The sequence below is a fragment of the Symphalangus syndactylus genome, chromosome 2 (genome assembly GCF_028878055.3).
Source record: "Symphalangus syndactylus isolate Jambi chromosome 2, NHGRI_mSymSyn1-v2.1_pri, whole genome shotgun sequence".
In the NCBI taxonomy this organism is placed as follows: domain Eukaryota; kingdom Metazoa; phylum Chordata; class Mammalia; order Primates; family Hylobatidae; genus Symphalangus; species Symphalangus syndactylus.
Window position 1 is genome coordinate 85809443 of NC_072424.2, and position 25404 is coordinate 85834846.

The 25404-nt window shown below is 44.5% G+C and overlaps 1 long non-coding RNA gene across 1 annotated transcript; it reads left to right on the top strand.

The window, feature by feature from the left end:
* The first annotated feature begins 966 nt into the window (after positions 1-966).
* Positions 967-21644, top strand: LOC134735532 (uncharacterized). The gene is made up of 4 exons (XR_010118713.1): positions 967-1208; positions 1359-1645; positions 21303-21459; positions 21567-21644. It is a non-coding gene; the product is annotated as an uncharacterized lncRNA (long non-coding RNA).
* The last annotated feature ends 3760 nt before the right edge of the window (positions 21645-25404 follow it).

The window sequence follows — 25404 nt, forward strand, 5'->3', positions numbered from 1 at the left end:
GTAGGGAGCTGGAGAGAAGTTTGGTGCATGTGCTGGGAGAATGCGGGCAGAAAACGCTCGATTTCCAACATGGGGGAAATTCAAGAAGATGCCACAGGTTAGGGCGTATCTAAGTTAGGTCCTGAAGAATTTCAAAGGCAAAGACTGGAAAGAACAGTGGCAGAACAGATTTTGAATTTCAACCTCTCTACCATCTCTCGCAGAACTTTCAATGGAGTTGCTAGTGATTTGAGAAATAATTATTTCCATACCCCATAAAACAAAATAAAATTTTAAAAAGAGGACAAGGTATACAGAAAAGCAGCAAGGAAGAATTAGGATCATTCACCACCAGAATAATTTGGTCCAGAACAAGTGAACCATGTCAATAAGATTTTAAGAAAACACAACAAAATCACTTCCTTGTTCAGATGTGTCACAAAGGGAAGAACGACAAAAATCCTCCAAGTGAATAACTCTGCTGACTCCTGGACTTTGACCTGGGAGAACAATTTTCTGCCAGGGTGATACTAGCAAGTTAAGATCCTTGGTAAGCAGGATTCCTACATAAAAGCTGACAGTCATGCTGGCTTGACGAACTTGCCTACGTTTTTAATAAAACTGTCAGATTAAGCCATGCCTGGCTGCAGTCTATTATTAATACAAATTCTTGACTGTCAATTAGTTAACTGGCTAGTAAAAGGAACCTGGCTTACAAGACTGTTGCTAATGAATATAATGCTTTGTTCTCCAGCAAAACATATGCTTAGGTTGTGTAATTAGAAGAAGGGCTCCCTCCCTCCTTCCCCATAGGGAGATCATGTGCAGCTGAATAAAGGCACTTATTATACCTGTGAGGGGTCAAAGTCTGTGGATCTGTGGCTTATGGTATTATGACAGATTACAGAATCACTCTATTATGCTAGTCAATCTGTTTCCAAGCACCTAGCGGGGAGCTAGCTGGGCACTAGACGCTCCAAAACAAGATTCCCATTGGTTTTCTTCCTAAGGTCTCATGACGGGTCAGCTGTTGTTGACATCACCCTGCCGCTCACATGTCAGTCAGAGCCTTTCTGTCTGACTTCTGCCTCTGTCACTGCCAAGCTGTCCTCTGCGAGTCAGCCCTTGCCTCGGGCCACAATCAGCTCCCAAGAAGAGCTCAGATGAATTTGAAATCCACGGGCTTTTGTGCTAGTGAAAAGGAAACGGAAGCGGGACACTTAAACCCTGTATGTCTTTTGTTTCTGACTCTCCTTACCTCCTGTCCTTCCCCTCTCCGCCTCTTTTTCTCTTCGACTGTTTCCCTGGTTTCTCATCCCTCTCCTTCCCACTATGAGCATATGCCTTCTTTTAAAACATATTTATTTTATTTTATTTAGTTATTTTGAGATGGAGTCTCGCTCTGTCGCCCAGGCTGGAGTGCAGTGGCACGATCTCGGCTCACTGCAAGCTATGCCTCCCGGGTTCACGCCATTCTCCTGCCTCAGCCTCCTGAGTAGCTGGGACTACAGGCACCTGCCACCGCCAGGATGGTCTCGATCTCCTGACCTCGTGATCCGCCTGCCTTGGCCTCCCAAAGTGCTGGGATTACAAGCGTGAACCACTGTGCCTGGCTACATCAATGAATATTTTTGTAGGTGACCATTAAGGACTGAAAATATCTAAGGTAAGGCAAGAGATGACAGAAACCTGGACAGACCTGGAGGAGAAATGGTGTCACCCAAAAGGGCTCTGTAGTTATAAACGAGGAAGCAGCAGCTGAGTTCATCAAGGGTCTGTGTCAGTCACATCTGTATTTAATGGTTTAGTGTTATTTTTTCCCGTATGCATTAGTCCATTCTCACACTGCTGTTGTCAGAGGTGTTCGAACCAGAGCGACTCCATTTTGAGTGAGGGCTAGGAAAATGAAGCTGGGACCTGCTGGGCTGCATTCCCAGAAAGGTATTCCTAGCCTCTAGATGTTTACAGTTGATGAAACAGATTGATAATGTTTACTAAACACACCCAGACTTGGGAATGTTCTAATATCCCGATATCTGGAGAACAAAGACATTCCTAATTTTGTTTTAAAGATAATATTCTTTTTTTTTTTTTTTTTTTGAGACGGAGTCTTGCTCTGTCGCCCAGGCTGGAGTGCAGTGCTGTGATCTCGGCTCACTGCAAGCTCCACCTCCCGGGTTCACGCCTTTCTCCTGCCTCCGCCTCCCGAGTAGCTGGTACTACAGGTGCCCGCCACCATGTCTAGCTAATTTTTTTGTATACTTTTTTAGTAGAGATTGAGTTTCACCGTGTTAGCCAGGATCATCTCGATCTCCTTGTGAGCCGCCTGCCTCGGCCTCCCAAAGTGCTAGGATTACAGGCATGAAAAAGATAACATTCTTGCAAAATATAGTAATTAAGAAAATTAATCCTTTATCACACTCTTGTAGCAGAGCACATCTCCCCATGATCTTTTTTCTTGGTGGTGGTGGTGGTGGTTGTTTTGAGACAGGGTCTTGCTCTGTTGCTCAGGGTGGAGTGCTGTAGTGTGATCTCAGCTCACTGCAACCTCTGCACAAGAATCAGGGAATTCTTGTGCCTCAGACACCCAAGTAGCTGGGACTACAGGCTCATGCCACCACGCCTGGTTAATTTTTGTATTTTTAGTAGAGACGGGGTTTCGCCATGTTGGCCAGGCTGGTCTTGAATTCCTGACCTCGAGTGATCCACCTGCCTTGGCCTCCCAAAGTGCTGGGGTTACAGGTGTGAGCCACCACCTAGTGCATGATCTTTTGAAATTTTATACACACACACACACACACACACACACACACAAGCATTGTACGTTGGGTGGATGCATTCCTCCTATTTATGGGAATGCCCTACTCTGTCTGTGGAGTAGCTGTTCTTTCACCACTTTACTTTCTTTTTTTTTTTTTTTTTTTTTTTGAGACGGAGTCTTGCTCTGTCACCCAGGCTGGAGTGCCAGTGGCGCGATCTCGGCTCACTGCAAGCTCCGCCTCCCGGGTTGACGCCATTCTCCTGCCTCAGCCTCTCCGAGTAGCTGGGACTACAGGCGCCCGCCACCATGCCCGGCTAATTTTTTTGTATTTTTAGTAGAGATGGGGTTTCACCGTGGTCTCGATCTCCTGACCTCGTGATCCGCCCGCCTCGGCCTCCCAAAGTGCTGGGATTACAAGCGTGAGCCACCGCGCCCGACCTACTTTCTTAATAAACTTGCTTTTGCTGTGCACTGCAGACTCATCCTAAATTCTTTCTTGCGTGAGATCCAAGAACCCTCTCTTGGGGTCTGGATTAGGACCCCTTTTCTGTAACACTATTAAGAAATACCCAAGACTGGGTAATTTATATTTAAAAAACAAAAAAAGAGGTTTAATTGACTCACAGTTCAGTATGGCTTGGGTGGTCTCAGGAAACTTACAATCATGGCAGAAGGCACCTCTTTACAGGGCAGCAGGAGAGAGAATGAGTCTGAGTGAAGGGGGATGCCCCTTATGAAACCATGAGATCTCCTGAGAACTCACTCACTGTCACAAGAACAGCATGGGGGAAAACCGCCCCCCATGATTCAATTATCTCCACCTGGTCCTGCCCTTGACACGTGGGGATTATTACAATTCAAGATGAAATTTGGGTTGGGACACATAGCCAAACCATATCATTCTGCCCCGGCCCCTTTCAAATCTCATGTCCTCACATTTCAAAACACAGTCATGCCCTTCCAACAGTTCCCCAAAGTCTTAACACATTCTAGCATTAACCCAAAAGTCCAAGTCCAAAGTCTCATCTCAGACAAGACAAGTCCCTTCTGCCTATGAGCCTGTAAAATCAAAAGTTTGTTACTTCCTAGACATAATGGGGGTATTGGCATTGGGTAAATACACCCATTTCAAATGGGAGAAATTGGCCAAAACAAAGGGGCTACAGGCCCCATGCAAGTCCAAAATCCAATAGGGCAGTCATTAAACATTAAAGTTAGAAAATAATCACCTTTGACTCCATGTCTCATATCCAGGTCACGCTGATGCAAGAGGTGGGCTTCCATGGCCTTGGATATCTCTGCATCTCTGGCTTTGCAGGGTACAGCCCCTCTCCCAGCTGCTTTCATGGCTGGTGTTGTCTGTAGCTTTTCTAGGCACACAGTTGTTGGTGGATCTACCATTCAGGGGTCTGGAGGATGGTGGCCCTCTTTACACAGCTCCACTAGACAGTGCCTCTGTGGGGGCTCCAACCCGCATTTCCCTTCCACACTGGCCTAGCAGAGGTTTTCCACGAGGGCTCTGCCCCTGCAGCAATATCCAGGCATTTCCATACATCCTCTGAAATCTAGGCAGAGGTTCTCCAACCTCAATTCTTGACTTCTGTGTACCTGCAGGCCCAACACTACATGTAAGCCACCAAGGCTTGGGGCTTGCACCCTCTGAAGAAATGGCCCAAGTTATACCTTGGCCCCTTTTAGCCACAGCTGGAGCTGAAGCATCTGGGGCAAAGGGCACCATATTTTGAGGCTGCATAGAGCAGGGGGGCCTAGGCCTGGCTCATGAAACCATTTTTCCCTCCTAGGCCTCTGGACCTGTGATGGGAGGGGCTGCTGTTAAGGTCTCTGACATGCCCTGGAGACATTTTTCCCATTGTTTTGGTGATTAGTATTTGGCTTCTCATTACTTATATAAATTTCTGCAGCCAGTTTGAATTTCTTCCCAGAAAATGGATTTTTCTTTCCTTTTCCTTTTTTTTTTTTTTTTTTTTGAGATAGAGTCTCGCTCTGATGCCCAGGCTGGAGTGCCATGGCGTGATCTCAGCTCACTGCAAGCTCTGCCTCCTGGGTTCATGACATTTTCCTGCCTCAGCCTCCTGAGTAGCTGGGACTACAGGTTCCCACCACCATGCCTGGCTAATTTTTTGTATTTTCAGTAGAAACAGTGTTTCACCATGTTAGCCAGGATGGTCTCAATCTCCTGACCTCCTGATCCACCTGCCTTGGCCTTCCAAAGTGCTGGGATTACAGGCGTGAGCCACCGCACCTGGTGGATTTTTCTTTTCTATTGCATCATCAGGCTGCAAATTTTCCAAACTTTTTGCACTGCTTCCTTTTGGATGGTTTGCTGCTTAGAAATTTCTTCCACCAGATACCCTAAATCATCTCTCTCAAGTTCAAAGTTCCACAGATCTCTAGGGGCAGGGGCAAAATTCCACCAGTCTGTTTGCTAAAGCATAGCAAGAGTCACCTTTATTCCAGTTCCCAACAAGTTTCTCATCCCCATCTGAGACCACCTCAGCCTGGACTTCATTGTCCATATCACTATCAGCACTTTGGTCAAAACCATTAAACAAGTTTCTAGGAAGTTTGAAACTTTCCCACATTTTCCTGTTTTCTTCCGAGCCATCCAAACTTTTCCAACCTCTGCCTGTTACTCAGTTCCAAAGTTGCTTCCACATTTTAGGTACCCTTAAGGCAGCACCCCACTCCTGGTACCAATTTACTGTATTAGTCTGTTCTCATGCTGCTATGAAGAAATACCTGAGACTGGGTAATTTATAAAGAAAGGAGGTTTCATTGACTCACAGTTTCACATGGCTGGGGAAGTCTCAGGAATCTTACAATTAGGAAGGTACCTCTTCCCAGAGCAGCAGGAGAGAGAATGAGTCCAAGTCAAGGGGGAAGCCTCTTATGAAACTATCAGATCCCATGAGAACTCACTATCATGAGAATGGCATGGGGGATACTGCCCCCGTGATTCAATTATCTCTACCTAGTCCTCACCTTGACACATGGGGATTATTACAATTCAAGGTGAGATTTGGGTCGGGACATAGAGCCAAACCATATCACTATGTCTTCTCTGTATTCTTATAGCTCCTACAACTTTATATAATGGTCCTGTCAACACAATGTGCCATTGGATGTTCTGTTGTAAAGAAGCCTGCATGGATCTACACAGTTTTCACCTGATGTGTATAAGATGTTCTCTGACTAGAGTAGAGAAGGGAAGTTGGAAAGAGATCCATTGTAGGTGAAGAACTGAGGAAGTGGGACCTCAGATGTTTGAAACAAGAGCCTGTGGTGTCATGCAAAGAGCATGGGCTCTGTCATTAGAAACACCTGGATATGACTCATGGCTTACACTTACCAGTTGTGTGACCTTGGACAAGTTTCTAAGCTTTTCTGAGTCTCTGTTTCATCATATGTAAAAGTGAGTGTAACATAATCAGAAATACTTTGAGAGAAAACCAATATAAAAAATGCCCATAGCAGGAGCTCAGCAATGGGTAGTTTTTATCACTATTCATTTTGAAACACTGGACACTTTAGTGGTACCCAAAGTGTCCTAGCTTTTAATGCTGAAGGATTCGGCAACCATTTCAACATCATATGATGCAGAACAACACTGCTGTTACTGCTTCATGTGCTAATAAAAAGCCTGTGTTCCAGGCAATTTGCAAAAAGTAAAGCACCTCATGTTTTCCCTTTCTAGATTATGGGATTCTTTTTTTTTTTTTTGAGACAGAGTCTTGCTCTGCCCAGGCTAGAGTGTAGTGGTGCGATCTCAGCTCACTGAAACTTTTGCCTCCTGGGTTCAAGCAATTCTCCTGCCTCAGCCTCCTGAGTAGCTGGGATTACAGGCACCCACCACCACACCTGGCTAATTTTTGTTATTTTTAGTAGAGACAGGTTTTCGCTATGTTGGCCAGGCTGGTTTCCAACTCCTCAGGTGATCTGCCTGCCTCAGCCTCCCAAAGTGCTGGGATTACGGGTGTCAGCCACCGTGCCCAGCCCTAGATTATGAGATTTTTTTTTTTTTTTTTTTGAGGCGGAGTTTTGCTCTTGTTGCCCAGGCTGGAGTGCAATGGCACAATCTTGGCTCACCACAACCTCCACCTCCTGGGTTCAAGGGATTCTCCTACCTCAGCCTCCCAAGTAGCTGGCATTACAGGCATGCGCCACCACGCCCAGCTAATTTTTTGTATTTTTAGTAGAGACAGAGTTTCTCCATGTTGGTCAGGCTGGTCTCGAACTCCTGACCTCAGATGATCCACCCACCTTGGCCTCCCAAAGTGCTGGGATTACAAGCATGAACCACCGCACCTGGCCATGAGATTCTTAAAGAAAAGAATGGTGGCTTATTCATCTCATCAACTTCAGGACTTAGCATCAATAGGCACATCACAGTTCCCAATACTGTATGGGCATTCTCATTGAAGAATTTAGACTGATGTATGAAAAAACTCTAATGATATGCCACCTTTGTTTTGTTAGTTTTTAATTTAATTTTTATTTTATTATTATTATTATTTTGAGACCATGTTGCCCAGGCTGGAGTGCAGAGGCTCAAGAGATCCTCCCACCTCAGAATCCCAAGTAGCTGGGACTACAGGTGTGCACCACCATGCCTGACTAATTTTTTTTTTTTTTTTGTAGAGACAGGAGTCCCTCTATGTTGCCCAGGCTGGTCTTGAACTCCTGGGCTCAAGCAATCCTCCTGCCTCAGCCTCCTAAAGTGCTGGAATTACAGATATGAGCCACTGCACCCAGCCGATGTGCCACCTTTCAAGATGATGAGAAACACTATGAGGAACTGTCAGAGTGCAGCCCCAGTTTAGCAAGAATTGCTATTAGAACCAATTGCCTTGGGATGATTGAGTCTATGTGTCTTACTGCCCACACTGATGTTCTTGGGAGCTTCATTCCTGGCAGACAATTCCGAATCCAGTCAACATCATAATTGCACAACCCATTGCTATTTGAACAACATCCACAAACCTCCAGCTTGTTTTATTTTATTTTTATTCTTATTTTTGTGTAGAGACAGTGTCATTATGTTGCCCAGGTTGGTCTTGAACTCCTGGCCTTAAGTGATCCTCCTGCCTTGGTCTCTTAAAGTGCTGGGATTACAGGTGTGAGCCACCACATCCAGTCTTTGTTCATTCATATATTCAACAAGTATTTATCAAGCATCTCCAACATGTCAGGTGCTATCTGAGATGCTGGGAATACGTACGGTGAACCAGACAAGCAAATGCTTATGGAGCTTCAACATCACTAAACATCAGGGAAATGCATACCAAAACCACAGTGAGATATCATCCTACCCAGCTAGACTGGCTGTTGTTTATCTATTTATTTTTTAGACTAGGTTATGAGACTGGCTAATTTTTGTATTTTTGTTAGAGACAGGGTTTCACCGTGTTGCCCAGGCTGGTCTGAGCTCAAGCAATCCACCTGCATTGGCCTCCCAAAGTGCTGGGATTACAGGCATAAGCCAATGTGCCAGGCCTAGACTAGCTATTGTTAGAAAGATAAAAAACAAACAAAAAAACAGATTCTGGCAAGGATGCAGAGAAAAGGAAACTCCCATACACTGTTGGTGGGAACAAAAATTAGTATAGCCAAGGGGCTAAGGAGAAGGTGGGGATGGTTATTGGGCACAAAAAAAATTAGAAAGAATGAATAAGACCTACTGTTTGATAGTACAACAGGGTGACTATAGTCAATAATAACTTTTTTTTTGAGACAGGGTCTCACTCTCTTGCCCAGGCTGAAGTGGAGTAGCGTGATCTTGGCTCACTGCAACCTCTGCCTCCAGGACTCAGGTTATCCTCTCACCTCAGCCTCCTGAGTAGCTGGGACTACAGGTGTGCGCCACTACACCTCGCTAATTTTTTGTATTTTTTTTTTTTTTTTTTAGTAGAGATGGGGTTTCACCATGTTGCACGGGCTGGTCTTGGAATTGTGGGCTCAGGTGATCCACCCACCTCGGCCTCCCAAAGTGCTGGGATTACAGGTGTGAGCCACCGTGCCTGGTCTAATAATAACTTAAAAGTACATTTCAAAAAACTTAAACAGTGTCATTGGATTGTTTATAACTCAAAGGATAAATGCTTGAGGGGATGGATACCCTATTCTCCATGATGTGCTTATTTCCCGTTGCATGCCTGTATCAAAACATGTCATGTACTCCATAAATATATGCACCTACTATGTACCAACAAAAATGAAATTTAAGAAAAACTATAAAAAAGGATAATTAGTGCAGCCATTATGGAAAACAACATGAAGATTTCTCAAAAAACTAAAACTAGAACTACAATATGATCCAACAATCCCACTGCTGGGTATCTACCCAAAGAAAAGGAAATTAGTATATCCAAGGGATGCTTGCACACTCACGTTAATTACAGCACTATTCACAAAAGCCAAGATATAGAATCAACCTAAATGTCCATCAATGGATGAATGGATAAATAAAATGTGGTATATATACACAATGGAGTACTCTTCAGCCATAACAAAGAATGATGTTCCCTGGAGTTCATTATGTTAAGTGAAATAGCCAGTCACATAAAGACATATACCACATGTTCTCACTCACATTTGGAAGCTAAAAAAGTTGATCTCATGGTGGCAGAGAATGTATGGTGGTTACTAGAGACTGGAAGGATGTGTGGGTGGGTCAGGGGGATGAAGACAGGTTGGTTGATTAATGGATACAAACATACCGGTATAAGTATGAATACTTTCTTAAATGTTCAATAGCAGAATAGGGTGACTATAGTTAGCAACAATGTATTGTATATTTCAAGATAGCTATAAGAGAGACTTGAAATATTCCTGACACATAGAAATGATAAATGCTTTAGGCAATGGATACTCTGACTTGATCATTACACATTCTATGTATGTAACAAAATATCACATGTACTTCATATATATGTACAAATATTATGCATCAATTAAAAAAAACTCAATGATTTCAGGTCATGGTAGGTGCTATGAGAGAGACAAATAGGTTGATGAGCTGGAGACTGGGTGGATAAGGTGGAGCCTCCTGCAGATAAAGTGCCTCAGAAAGCTTCCATTGGAGGAGAAGGAGGCAGTCAGAGGTAGAAGGGAAGCGCCCAGGCCTTGAAGCAGTGAACAGTGAGTGGAATGCAAGGAACAGACTGGAAGACAGCTGGCTGGAGCATGGAGCGAGGGGAGAGCATTAAGACACGAGCCTGGGAGAAGCAAGCAGTGTCAGTTCACAAGGGCCAAGCAGGCTAAACAAAGTGAAAGGTTCAGGCTGACCACAAGATTCTCAGGGTTCTCTCACAAAATGTTTGGTGGCTACTTTCTGTGTGTGCACACTCTGTTTCTTCTGCAAGGTACCAAAAGGGCAACCTGGACCGTGAGAAATGTAAACCTGTTCTTCAGCATCCAAGTGATGAAAAATTACTAATCAATTGCACAAGTAAAAAAAAAAAAATTCTTTGCTCTCAAATTATACTATAAGCTATTACTTTTAAGTCAGTCTTTGTCTATCCTAATGAACAAGGCCCTGTGTTTTCAACCCATTCTTAAGGACTTAAGGAAGCAGGCCTCCCTGGAACAGTTTATCAAGAGTAATCTCTTTGATATTTGTATTAGTCCGTTTTCATGCTGCTGATAAAGACATACCCAAACTGAGAAGAAAAAGAGGTTTATGGACCTACAATTCCACATGGCCAGGGAGGCCTCAGAATCATGGCAGGAGGTGAAAGGCACTTCTTACACGGCGGCAGCAAGAAAAAAATGAGGAATAAGCAAAAGCAGAAACCCCCGATAAACCCATCAGATCTCGTGAGACTTATTCACTATCACAAGAATAACATGGGAAAGGCCAGCCCCCATTATTCAATTACCTCCCCCTGGGTCCCTCCCACAACACATGGGAATTCTGGGAAATACAATTCAAGTTGAGATTTGGTAGGGACACAGCCAAACCTTATCATTCCACCCCTGGCCCCTCCAAATTTCATGTCCTCACATTTCAAAACCAACCATGCCTTCCCAATAGTCCCCAAAGTCTTAACTAATTTCAGCATTAATCCAAAAGTCCACAGTCCAAAGTCTTATCTGAGACAAGGCAAGTCCTTTCTGTCTATGAGTCTGTAAAATCAAAAGCAAGTTAGTTACTTTCTAGATACAATGGAGGTACAGGTATTGGGTAAATATATCCATTCCAAATGGGAGAAATTGGCCAAAACAAGGAGGTTACAGGGCCTGTGCAAGTCCAAAATACAGTGGGGCAGTCAAACTTTAAAGCTCCAAAATGATCTCCTTTGACGCCAGGTCTCACATCCAGGTTACACTGATGCAAAAGGTGGGTTCTCATGGTCTTGGACAGCTCTGTCCCCATGGTTTTGCAGGGTACAGGCCCCCTCCTGGCTGCTTTCATGGGGTGGTGTTGAGTGTCTGCACCTTTTCCAGGTGCATGGTGCAAGCTGTTGGTGGATCTACCATTCTGGGGTCTGGAGGACAGTGGCCCTCTTCTCATAGCTCCACTAGGCAGCACCCCACTAAGGACTCTGTGTGGAGACTCCGACCTCACATTTCCTTTTCACACTGCCCTAGCAGAGGTTTTCCATGAGGGCCCCCTGCAGCAAACTTTTGCTTCTATCTTCTTCTGAAATCCATACATCTCCTGGAATCTAGGCAGAGGTCTCCAAACCTCAATTCTTTACTTCTGTGCACAGCAGGCTCAACACCACGTGGAAGCTGCCAAGGTTTGGGGCTTCTACCCTCTGAAGCCACAGCCTGAGCTATATGCTGGCCCCTTTCAGCCACAACTGGAGGGGCTGGGACACAGGGCACCAACTCCCTAGGCTCCACACAGCATGGGGACCCTGGTCCCGGCCCACAAAACCACTTTTTCCTCCTGTGCCTCTGGGCCTGTGATGAGAGGGGCTGCCATGAAGGTCTCTAACATGGGCTGGAGACGTTTTCTCTATGGTCTTGGGGATTAATATTAGGCTCCTTGCTACTAATGCAAATTTCTGCAGCCAGTTTGAATTTCTCCCCAGAAAATGGGTTTTTCTTTTCTATTGCATAGTCAGGCTGCACATCTTCTGAAACTTTATGCTCTATTTCCCTTTTAAAACTGAATGCCTTCAACAGTACCCAAGTCACTTCTTGAATGCTTTGCTGCTTAGAAATTTCTTCCACCAGATACCCTAAGTCATCTCTCTCAAGTTCAAAGTTCCACAAATCTCTAGGGCAGGGGCAAAATGCCTCCAGTCTCTGTTAAAACACATCAAGAGTCACCTTTGCTTCAGTTCCCAACAAGTTCCTCATCTCCATCTGAGAACACTTTAGCCTGGATTTTATTGTCTGTATCGCTATCAGCATTTTGGGCAAAGCCACTCAACAAGTCTCTAGGAAGTTCCAAACATTCCCACATTTTCCTGTCTTCTTCTGAGCCCTTCAAACTGTTCCAATTTCTGCCTGTTAAATCCTAAATTTGGATTTACCCAGTTCCAAAGTTGCTTCCACATTTTCAGATATCTTTTCATCAATGCCCCATTCCTGGTACCAATTTATTATATTAGTCCATTCTCATGCTGTTAATAAAGACATACCCATGACTGAGAAGAAAAAGAGGCTTCATTAGACTTACAGTACCATGTGGCTGGGGAGGCCTCAGAATCATGGCAGGAGGTGAAAGGCACTTCTTACATGGTGGCGGCAGAGAAAAATGAGGAAGAAGCAAAAGCAGAAACACCTGATAAACCCATCAGATCTGATGAGACTTATTCACTATCACAAGAATAGCACAGGAAAGACCAGCCCCCATGATTCAAGTACCTCCCCCTGGGTCCCTCCCACAATACGTGGGAATTCCGGGAAATACAATTCAAGTTGAGATTTGGTGGGGACACAGCCAAATTGTATCAATATTTTTGTCTCAACTTTTTTATGGTACACCAGAGTAAAGAGGCACTTGGATGGATATCTTTCAAACATCTGAGAATGCAGAAGGAAAGTAGTTAACCAAATCCATAAAAAGAAAGTAAAGAAATGAGCAAGGCATGCAGAAAAGTTCTAAGCCTCCTGAATTCATCCAGAGCTGAAGGTCCCTATTGCTCCATGGAGTTGATTAGGATGTTATCAGACCTTTGTACCTGAGAAATACTGGGCCACTGACTAGCTAACTGGAGGAACAAATTAGAAATCTAATGATTAAACTGATATTTGAAGCATTTTTATTTCCTACTTTAATTGGGGTTTCTTTTTTATTCTATCTTACATGAGTTTTGCTCTTTAACTCAAGAAACATATTCTGAAAGCAAAAATGCATGTGTGATACTGCTATTATTTTTTTCCAACAAAAAAAAAATTCAGCCAGGCACAGTGGCTCATGCCTGTAATCCCAGCACTTTGGGAGCCCAAGGCGGGTAGATGGCTTGAGCTCAGGAGTTCGAGACCAGCCTGGGCAACATAGCAAAACCCCATATCTACAAAAAATACAAAACAAAATTAGCCAGGTGTGGTGGCATATGCCTGCGGCCCCAGCTACTCAGGAGGCTGAGGTGGGAGGACGTCTTTAGCCTGGGAGGTGGAGGTTGTAGTGAGCTGAGATCATGCCACTGCATTCCAGCTTGGGCGACAGAGTGAGACCTTATCTCAAAAAAAAAAAAAAAAAAGAAAAGAAAAAGAAATTTTTTTCTTCAATGCCTGGAGTTTTCTTTCATTTTATTGTTATTTTAGAGAAGCAAGGCAGTGTGACATAGTAGAAAGAACTGAGGGCCATGAGTCAAAAGACTTGGTTTCTAGCTGTCATGGGAAATCATTTCATCTCTTTGAGGCTTGGTTTCCCCCAGGAGCTATTAAGCCATATACAGAAGAGTTCCTTGGGTCCCTTCTAGCTTTAAGAGTCTGTGATTCTAGAAATCAAGGAGCTGTTTCTGAGGGAGGATAAAGGAAACACAGGTCAGTTGCGGTGGCTCAAACCTGTAATCCCAGCACTTTGGGAGGCTGAGGTGGGCGGATCCCTTGAGCTCAGGAGTTGGAGACTAGCCGGCACAACATAGTGAGACCCCGTCTCATTGCTGTTTTAACATTTTTTTTAATAAAAAAAAGAAATATAATGAAAGATGAGGGAGGCAAGAAGAGACAGAATCTAAGAAAAACAAAGAAAGCTTTGAAGAATAAGGATCTTCAACATTGTACTGTAAAGTCAACCTGCTCCCTGTTAACTTCCTTGGAAAAGTGGAATCAACTTTTTGAGCTTTTTATCGTTTCTTCTGTGTCCTGGCTGGTGAAGTTCAAATAAGCACTAAATTGGAGAAAGGCAAGGAGCTGGAGGAATAAGGACGAGAAATGGAAGGATGGATCATTTAGACACTGTAATGCCAGCCCCAAAGTCTTCTAGATATGAAGGTGACAATTTGGCCCTAAAGTTCAAAAAGGTTAAAAAGGATTTTGTGTGTGTGTGTCTGCCTGGGCTGCTCTCAATAACCTTAATCCAAAAGGATCCCCATTGTTTAATTTATCGAGAATCTTCTCTTAAACCTTTTGCAGTGTGCATGAGCTGGGATTTCAACAACAGATGGTTGCCCTGAATGTACTTTGATAGGTGAAGTTTAGAAAAGTTTCTTGGTCCTAAACGAAGTCTAATCTTTTACTGTCTAAACCGATTTGGATTCATTTCAGGCCAGCTTATTCTTAGAAATATATTTATACAGAGGCTGGGAGCAGTGGCTCACGCCTGTAATTCCAGCACTTTGGGAGGCTGATGCCGGTGGACCACTTGAGCTTAGGAGTCTGAGACCAGCCTGGGTAACATAGTGTGACCCCATTCTCCACAAAAAATTTAAAATCTAGTTGGGTGTGGTGGTGTGCACCTGTGGTCCCAGCTACTTGGGAGGCTGAGGAAGGAGGATCACTTGAGGCTGCAGTGATCCATAATCATGCCAGCCTGGGCAACAGGTGAAGGCCTTGTCTCAAAAAAAAAAAAAAAAAGAGATGTATATTGAAGGAAAAACTAACAAGAAGGGGTGATAGACAGCATAAGGCACGTAGGAGAAAGGGCATGTTTCAGTTTGAGCAACTGGGTGGATACTGTTACCTGTTTAGTGAGATGGAAAATCAGGAATTTGGTTTTAGACACGTGATGTTATGAGCTATAACTCCTAAACTAAACTATAACTCCTCCTGGGGAATATGTGCATTTTAAAGAAGAAAGCTCTCAAGGATCAAAAAAGGTGAAACTAGAGTGGTGGATTGGCAGGCAGTTGGGTTGTCATTTTTAAATCAGGGATTCAAAAATGGGCTTGGGGAACTGCCTATGGAGAAGGCTACCAGGGCATAATGACCACATTGTTATAGAGATGGGCAAAGACTCTGGAAGAAAGCCTGGGACATTTCTTCCTCTACCTCCTCCAGTCTACATCCATCCCTCCCCTGCCTTTTTCCCTAAGATTTGTTCCGGTGCTATGAACCTGAGGTTTAGTGGAAAATTTCCGCTCAGTTGCTCCTGACCATACTTTGATCCACAAGGCTGGGTGAGATCTGCCTCACCCTGCAGTCCCTCCCAGAGAAGCCCTCATCCCTAGGTCCCAAGCTCGCCGCCCTTGAGGGAGGAAATAGCGATGCTTCCAAAAAGCTGTCAGACTCTGTCCCTGGGAAAGGAGCCCAATTCATCTGAAAATCAGTGACAGGAAGAAGAAGAAGCTGGAATTGCTGGAATTAAATATGCACACAGAGCAAGAAAGAGACAGAGAGGCAGGAGCCAGGTTTCCTGAGCTCTGATTCTCAGAAGCCTTGCTCTTCTCCAAAGTTATCCAAGCCCAGCTGTTTCTCCCAAACCCATTCAGAGGAGCCCCTTGAAAAAACAAGTCCTTAGATCAAAAGAATTTATACCCAAAAATGTTCCTCATAACAAATTCTTGTCTCTTTCCATCTAAATACCTACCACTTGCTTGGTATTTGAAATGTTTCAAGTAGGCCGGGCGCGGTGGCTCACGCCTGTAATCCCAGCACTTTGGGAGGCCGAGGCGGGCGGATCACGAGGTCAGGAGATCGAGACCATCCTGGCTAACACGGTGAAACCCCGTCTCCACTAAAAATACAAAAAATTAGCCGGGCGTGGTCGCGGGCGCCTGTAGTCCCAGCTACGCGAGAGGCTGACGCAGGAGAATGGCGTGAACCCCGGGGGGCGGAGCCTGCAGTGAGCCGAGATCGCGCCACTGTACTCCAGCCTGGGTGAAAGAGCGAGACTCCGTCTCAAAAAAAAAAAAAAAGAAATGTTTCAAGTTACACCAGCTTGAAAAAGCTTCTTATTGATCTCCACTTATTATACTGAAGTTAGACTATGAAGCCATCAGGAAAACTTGGTTTATATTATCTACGAAATCAGTTAATCTAGAGGAAATCCTCATGCTTTTATAAAAGCAACTTTGCTTTTCATGTAAAATTATAATTATTTATTAAAATGGCAAACTCCATTAAAAAGGATATGCAAGTCTGGGCATAGTGGCTCATGCCTGCAATCCCAGCACTTTGGGAAGTCAAGGCAGGCGGATCGCTTGAGTCTGGGAGTTCAAGACCAGCCTGAGTGGCATGGCGAAACCCCGTCTCTACAAGAAAATACAAAAATTAGCTGGGCATGGTGGCAGGCGCCTGTAATCCCAGCTACTCAGGAGGCTGAGGCACGAGAATCGCTTGAACCCGGAAGGTGAAGGTTGCAGTGAGTGGAGATCGCACTACTGCACTCTGGCCTGGGCAAAAGAGTGAGACTTCATCTCAAAAAAAAAAAGAGGATATGCATTTTAAAGTTTTATATAAAATGTAATTGCCTATGTAAAATTAAGTTCCATTCTCACTGATTGTTAATGAGTAATCCCTGGTGTCTCACCCAGGATCTGCCTGGGTCCTCTTCTGGGCCCAAGACCCTGCCATTGGTATATTGGTATGGCATTAGATCTCAGCCTCTACAAGGTCAGGTCTGCTTCCGTCAGAGTCTCTGCTGCAACCCCAGTGCCTGGCACACGGCCTGCCTTGTCTTAGGGGACCAGTGATATTTCTTCAAGAATGAATGAGTGGACACAATCCAGCACCAGGACGTCAGAACAAACTGAATCTGGTTGGATTATTTCTGGAGAGGCTGAAAGAAGATAGAATTTAAGGGATAAATATGAATCAAAACAGAAGAGCTAACACCAGAGGAGTATCAAATATGCCGTGATTCTGTTTTCTCCTGTGAGAGACTTTTGTGAGGACAATGTAAGAGATAAGGGGAAAGTTTGGGCAGAAAAGGTCAGGAACTTGGGGTATCAAGAGGGAAGTGAAAGCTTTCCTAGGCTTGAAACAAAGCGTGGGACCTGGGTGTCGCTCTTGCTGGTGCTGGCTTTGTGACATTTGACAGGTCATCGGCTTCCAGATGAGATTTGATCTCCATGAAACCTTTCTAGAAATCAGACTCCTTCCAGGATGGCTTAAACATTTCAAAACAAGTTGACAACATACATCTTTACAATGAGTTATAATGAAGTTAAGGAAACTTCAGTTCAAGGCCACATTCCTCAAAGCATGTTTTTAATTTTTTCTTAATACCTTAATAGGGTTTTGTGGAAGAAAAAAGGGGTGGGTAAAACCAATGTTAACCTGATTTCTTTATTGTAATTCTCAGAGCCTTTTATATATATTACATATAATATTATATATATATATATATATATATATATTTAGATGGAGCCTTGCTCTGTCGCCAGGCTGGAGTGCAATGGCGCCATCTCAGCTCACTGCAACCTCCACCTCCCAGGTTCAAGGGATTCTCCTGCCTCAGCCTCCTGAGAAGCTGGGACTACAGGTGTGCCACCACACCCAGCTAATTTTTTTTTTTTTTTTTTTTTTTTTGAGACGGAGTCTCGCTCTGTCACCCAGGCTGAGTGCAGTGGCACGATCTTGGCTCACTGCAAGCTCTGCCTCCTAGGTTCACGCCATTCTCCTGCCTCAGCCTCTCCGAGTAGCTGGGACTACAGGCGCCTGCCACCACACCCAGCTGATTTTTTTGTATTTTTAGTAGAGACGGGGTTTCAGCGTGGTCTCGATCTCCTGACCTCGTGATGCGCCCGCCTCGGCCTCCCAAAGTGCTGGGATTACAAGCGTGAGCCACCGCGCCCGGCCTAATTTTTTTATTTTTAGTAGAGATGGGGTTTCGCCATGTTGGCCAGGATGGTCTCAATCTCTTGGCCTCGTGATCCGCCTGCCTCAGCCTCCCAAAGTGCTGGGATTACGGGTGTGAGCCACTGTTCCCAGCCTAATGTTAATGTACATATATACATTATGAATTGCCAAGATAATGTGTGTGTGTGTGTGTGTGTGTGTGATCTCTTAAGACTAGAATTCTGCAGAATCTTTTTCTGGGAAATACTGACTTATTGAGTAATTTTACCTTCCTCTTATATACTTTTTTGCTGTGGAAAGTGTCAACACCTTTCTCTTCAGTGTCAACACCCATAAAAAAAGTGTCAACACCTTTCTTTTGTGTCAACACCCGTAAGTGTCAACACCTTTCTCTTCAGAGGTCTTCATTTTCTTTGTGTGTGGCATGGCAAAAGCCAAAATGAAAGTTTAAAGACCCAATATATCTAGATATATATACATATACAGATAGATAGATAGATTTTTTTAAATTTTATTTATTTATTTATTTATTTATTTATTTATTTATTTATTTTGGAGACAGGGTCTTGCTCTGTCACCTAGGCTGGAGTGCAGTGGTGTGATCATGGCTCACTGCAGCCTCGACCTCCTGGGCTCAAGCCATCCTCCCACCTTCGCCTCCCAAGTAGCTGGGACTACAGGCGCATACCACCATGCCTGGCTGATTTTTGTACTTTTTGTAGAGATGGGGTTTCGCTATGTTGCCCAGGCTGGTCTTGAACTCCTGAGCTCAAGCAATCCACCTGCCTCAGCCTCTCAAAGTTCTGGGATTACGGGCATAAGCCACCATAGCTGGCCAAATATGTATTTTTAAATAAGAAGGAAGTAAGTTTTTCTTACAAAGTAGGTTTTGTCTTTTTGCCTATTGAAGCCAGGACTTTTATTATTCCTTTTTTTATGTATAAAATAGTCCCTCAGTGACCATCACAAACAGAAAAATATAACAAAACTGCTTTCCAAAAGACCATGAAGTTAGAAAAACAATTTTACCAAAATATAACTTTAAAAAATACACTTGAATAAAACTACCACAAAACAGAGATATAATGTGATTTTACTACCATATATTTGAAAAGTAGAATGACTCATTATTTTAATATTTCCTGAGTATTGTTTTATAATTTGCCCAAGGATTTGATTTGATTTTCTACTGGCCCCAAAGGTGGCAACATCTGCTTATGAAAGCCTTGATTTGGGCTGTGTAAGCTGCCAGAGTTTTTTTCAGACTTTTTTTCATTAAAACGAGATGGCACTGTAGGTCAGCAGCATCACCCATGCTTCCTAGATACTTATATGATCAGAATTTACTTTTTCCTTTTCCTTGCAATAAGACATTTTTTCATACTTAATGAGTGTAAAATATTCCCTGAGAGGAATCCACAAATGTTGAAATTTCTTCCTCCTTAGGAAAAGACAGTAGATTGTCAGTTTATTTACCCTTTGTTTCACTCAAAATATTTTCTTACAAATTCCCTGCAGGCTTTCTCTCTTCCTTCCTTTCTATGGAGATTTGTGAAAAATGTGATACACACACAACTGATAGTAGTGGCATGGGCCTTGGCCCGTCGTCGTTTGTCTTTTAAGAGGTGTCCTAAAAAAAAAAATTTACAAAAATTAGCTGGGCGTGGTGGTGACGCCGGTAATCCCAGCTACTTGGGAGGCTGAGGTAGGAGAATCTCATGAACCTGGGAGGCAGAGGTTGCAGTGTGCCAAGATCGTGCCACGACACTCCTGCCTGGGCGCCAAAGGGAGAATCCATCTCAAGAAAAAAAAAAAAAAAAAAAGGGGGTGTCTACAAGAGTTTGAAACGAAATTTTTTATTCCTATTGGTATAATATTTATAGATTTTTTTTGAGTCAGGGTTTCTGTCATCCAGGCTGGAGTGCAGTGGCGTGATCTTGGCTCAGTGCAGCCTTGACCTCCTGGGCTCAAGATCCTCCCACCTCAGCTTCCTGAGTAGCTGGAATTACAGGAGCGTGCCACCACGCCTGGCTAATTTTTTATATAGACAGGGTTTTGCCATGTTTCCCAGGCTGGTCTTGAACTCCTAGGCTCAGTGATCCTCCCACCTCAGCCTCCCAAAGTGCTGAGATTACAGGCGTGAGCCACTGTGCCCAGCCTTATTTATGGATTTTCAAAAAATAAACCACCTGCCATCATCCTCAGCAAACTAACACAGGAACAGAAAACCAAACACCACATGTACTCACTTAAAAGTGGGAGCTGAACAATAACACATGGACACAGGGAGGGGAACATCACACAGTGAGGCCTGTCGGGGGGTGGGACGTGGAGAGTGGGAGTATAAGGGAAAATCGCTAAAGGATGCTGGGCTTAATACCTGGGTGATGGGTTGACCCGTGCAGCAAGCCACCATGGCCATACATTTCCCTACGTAACAAAACCTGCACATCCTGCACATGTACCCTGGAACTTAAAATAAAAAATAAAAAGAAAAAAAGAAAAGAAAAATGTTTAATAAACGTAAGACATTTTCAACTTCACTTGTAGTCAAAGGAATGCAAGTTAGTAAGTTATCACATATAAGGAAGAAAAGGAAAATAATTTAAAAATAAAAATAAAAACCACCACACTAGGCTCAAGTAGGCCCAAGTAAGAAATACATCTTGACCAGGCGCCAAGGCTCATGCCTGTAATCCCAGCACTTTGGGAGGCCGAGGTGGGTGGATTTCCTGAGGTCAGGAGCTCGAGACCACCCTAGCCAACATGGCGAAACCCCGTCTCTCCTAAAAATACAAAAATTAGCCAGGCGTGGAGGCAGGCGCCTGTAATCCCAGCTACTCAGGAAGCTGAGGCAGGAGAATTGCTTGAACCTGGGAGGCAGAGGTTGCAGTGAGCCGAGATTGTGCCACTGCACTCCAGCCTGGGCGACAGAGCAAGATTCCGTCTCAAAAAACAAACAAAAAACAAAACAAACAAAAAATGAAATACATCTTAGTAATTGAAGCAACTCTTATTTGACTATCGTCTACTCACTTTTATACTCTGACAGGTGCTTCTCCTCCCTGTAGCATGAAGCAACTCTTTTTTTTTTTTTTTTTTTGAGACGGAGTCTCGCTCTGTCACCCAGGCTGGAGTGCTGGAGTGCAGTGGCGCGATCTCGGCTCACGGCAAGCTCCGTCTCCTGGGTTCACGCCATTCTCCTGCCTCAGCCTCTCCGAGTAGCTGGTATTACAGGCGCCCGCCACCACGCCCGGCTAATTTTTTATATTTTTAGTAGAGATGGGGTTTCACCGTGGTCTCAATCTCCTGACCTCGTGATCCGCCCGCCTCAGCCTCCGAAAGTGCTGGGATTACAAGCGTGAGCCACCACGCCCAGCCAGCAACTCTTATTTGACAGGTGCTTCTCACTGCATCATGAAGGAATACAACAATAAGGGCTGAGGCTGTCCTGGAGGATAGCTAGAGAGGCGGCACTGAGGAAAGGCACACAGTGAGACTCCAGGATGAGCCGCCCATGCAGTGCTGAAGATTCTGGGCTGCCCTCACAAAGCAAGGTAAGAAAGTGGGTGATCCTGAGTTCTGAGAGCTACCTCCACTCCAGTAGGGGTTTTTCCTCAAGAGAGATTCTTCAGAGAATTCATTTTCTGTTTCTTTTTTTTAGAGACAAAGTCGCACTCTATGGCCAAGGCTGCAGTGCAGTGGTGCAATCATAGCTCACTGCAGCGTCGAACTCCTGGGCTCAACTGATCCTCTCACCTCAGCCTCCTGAGTAGCTGGCATATGTCACCATGGCTGGCTAGTTTTGTTTGTTTGTTTAGACGGAGTCTGGCTCTGTCACTCCAGTTGGAGTGCAGTGGCATGAACTTGGCTCACTGCAACCTCCGCCTCCTGGGTTCAAGTGATTCTCCTGCCTCAGCCTCCTGAGTAGCTGGGATTACAGGCGTGCAGCATCATGCCTGGCTAATTTTTGTATTTTTAGTAGAGACAGGGTTTCACCATGGCCAGGTTGGCCTTGGCCTTGAATGCCTGACCTCAAGTGATCCACCTGCCTCGGCCTCCCAAAGTGCTGGGATTACAGGCATGAGCCACTGCATGGTTCCATTTGCTGTACAAGTTGGAGCAGTGGCTGGATTACAGAGCTGTTGTGTAGCTCTCAGACAACTGCACAGGTTATAATTTCTCTGCTTGCCTCCTGGATTCATTTTTCATCCTTCCTCGCCCTGCTCTGTGCCCAAGGAGACTGAACCAACCCCTTCAGATCAGAGGGCAAGAGGAGAGAGGGGTCGGGCTTTATTCTCTATGCCTTTGCTTAGGAGCTGTGTCTGTTGGTAGCTGTCATGCTCCACACCTATCACTCCCATCAGGTGGCCCATGTCACCAGGCTCTAATACCACTTTTCTCTCCCCTTGCTCCTTTAGTCCTAAGGGAAATAGTGGCTTCCTGGAGCCAGAATTTGGGTGCCTCATGCCACAGGGCATGGATTTAGCTAGTAGCCATGGCAGTTGACTGACAAGACCATTCTGTTGCCTTGTGGCAACCTCCATAAATCACACGACTGGATTTATGTGATATTTAAAATCTTAAAGATTTAATTAAAGATTTTCGAGTAGATGAGCACATAAGATCAGATATGTAGTCTAAGAATATTAACCTGGTAGAGTATTAAATATATGGGAAAGGGAGAGAATGCAGATGACACCAGTGAGCAGATACTGCCATGGTCCCTGTCAGTGGTGATGACAGGTGAGATACACAAGGTCAATGGGAAGGCTCCAGATAGACATCTACTCCAAAGGAACCAAAAACCGATTGTCTTCGGGGGACACAGTGGAAGGATGTTTCAAGTAGGAATCGGCCAATGTTGTCTTTTCTGAATTTCCTTTTGTGAGGAACTGCTCCTCTGCTACTCTACATGATATTGATGAGGCTGCCAATTGCAGGACTCTGTCCCTCTGACCACAGCGGGGTGTGTCTGTGACAGTGGTAGGTGCAACCAAGAATAGTACCTCAAACCCAGCCCATCATAGTGCCTCATTCTCTTGGGCAGTGTGATTGATCTATTGGTGGCCATGTGCCTCAATCTAGGCCAATCAATACCTTTTTTGGTGACTTTTCCATTTGGAGCTGAAGGAGAAGGGGCCTTACTTTCAGAAATATGTGAATGGGGATGCCGCAGCCTCTTTTTTCCCCCCATAACAAGAAGAACAAAGACAACATAGACAAGTGGGTGGAGAGTGAAGATGGTGACTTCCTTCGAGTTCTTGAGTCTGGTCAAACTAGAAGCGAGATCAATTTCTGGACTTCCCAGTTATGTGATCCAGTAAATCTTCTTTTATGCTTAAGCTAGTTTGAGTTTTGAGTGGGGTTTCTGTCACTTGTAATCAAAACAAGTCTGAACTTTAAAAAAAAAAAAAAAGCGGGGGCTGGGCACAGTGGCTCACACCTGTAATCCCAGCACTTTGGGAGGCCGAGGCAGGCAGATCACCTGAGGTCAGGAGTTTGAGACCAGCTTGGCCAACATGGAGAAACCCCGTCTCTACTAAAAATACAAAAATTAGCCGGGCGTGGTGGTGTATGCCTGTAATCCCAGCTACTCAGGAGGTTGAGCCGGAAGAATTGCTGGAGCCTGGGAGGCAGAGGTTGCAGTGAGCCAAGATCGTGCCACTGCACTCCAGCCTGGGTGACAGAGCAAAACTCCATCTAAAAAAAAAAAAAAGTAACATGCTCTTCCTATTAGGAATAGTCTTAAAAAACTTCCATGAGTCCACAGTAAATTCAATGGAATGAATGCTTAAGCAGATATGATCTAAGGAAGTTTTATTAGCAAACTGGATAAATCAAAGGTGTTTAGGAGAATGTTGGGGAAACTAGTTTTGCTCATTTTCATTCTTTATTTTCCTTCTTATGCTAGTAGTTTCTGCTTTTGAAATTCTAAGAGGAAAAGAAACAGTAAGTGTAGTCAGCCAAGGGAAAAGGAATAGACTGAGAAGCAGTAGAAGAAGCCTGGGAACAGAGAGATGGAGAAGGGAATCATGAGAAACACCATGGCATATGAGAGAGCTCCAGCCTGGGAGTCAGGACCTGCGTACAGTCCTGGCTCTGCCACAAATGTGCCATCTGCTTGCATAAGCTAGTGTGACTAAGTTGTAATTTCTACACTTGAGAAATAAGGAGACCTGGAATAAACGATGATTAATATTCCCTTCAACAGTCTATTATTCCAGTGTTTCCCTATTTTTAGCAGGAATATGAAGGAAGCAAGCGATTAGGGAGCATCACTATTGGATTCATAGCTGTGAAGACACTTTCCCAGAAGGGTTCCCAGGAGGTCTGGCTTGGAGGGCAGCTGCTCCAATGCCCCCAGACCCAGGCTCAGATCAAACCACAAGCATCTGAGGCTCTGGCTGTATCCTGCAAGGGTTAAGACGTGGTCAATGAGCGGGGAAACCAAGGAAGGTCTCCATGTTTTGCTAAATAGTTAATGTAATCCCCTAGGCAGAGAGGGTAAAACCAACCTAATTTCCTCCTTCCCTCCTCACCCTTTTCCCACCCAATGAAGGAATCCTGACTCAACCTAAACCCCACCCACAGCAGCATACCTGGAACCCATCCAACCTAGCAAGTGCAGCCTGCCTAGTGGTGACCTGAGCAAACCAATTTCACACCGGAAAATTCAATAGCCTGCTATTATCACTACCAGGAAGGCAGGGAAGGAGCAGTTTCATCCTCATGGCAATTTAAGCAGGAGCAGAGAAGAGTATGGGGAGGAGTGGTGAATAAACACACAGGAAAAGGAAGTTCTGCAGAAGTTTGCTCCTGCTCCAAAGTTGGGTTTGAAGGGTAGTGTATAAGAAGAAATGAGCTTTCTTCTAGCTCTTTCAAACTTTCTGCCATTTCTGCCAAAATACCATCAAAGAGTTTCTCAGTTCTCAGATTCCTGAGAAACAAGACCTGCCACACAGTAGGTGCTTGGTAAATAATAATTTAATTTTATTTTAAATTATTAATTTAAACATTAAAGTTAAATTAAAGGCCAGGCGCGGTGGCTCACGCCTGTAATCCCAGCACTTTGGGAGTCCAAGGCGGGCGGATCACGAGGTCAGGAGATCGAGACCATCCTTACCAACACAGTGAAACCCCATCTGTACTAAAAATACAAAAAAAATTAGCCGGGCGTGGTGGCAGGCGCCTGTAGTCCCAGCTACATGGGAGGCTGAGGCAGGAGAACTGAGTGAACCGGGAAGGTGGAGCTTGCAGTGAGCCGAGATCACGCCACTGCACTGCAGCCTGTGACAGAGCGTGACAGAGGGTGACAGAGTGGGACTCTGTCTCAAAAAAAATAAAATTAAAGTTAAATTAAAATAAATTACTAATTATTAAGCACCTCACTCTGTCACCCAAGCTGGAGTGCAGTGATGTGATCATAACTCATTGCAACCTCAAATTCCTGGGCTCAAGTGATCCTCCCATCTCAGCCTCCAGAGTAGCTGGGACTCCAG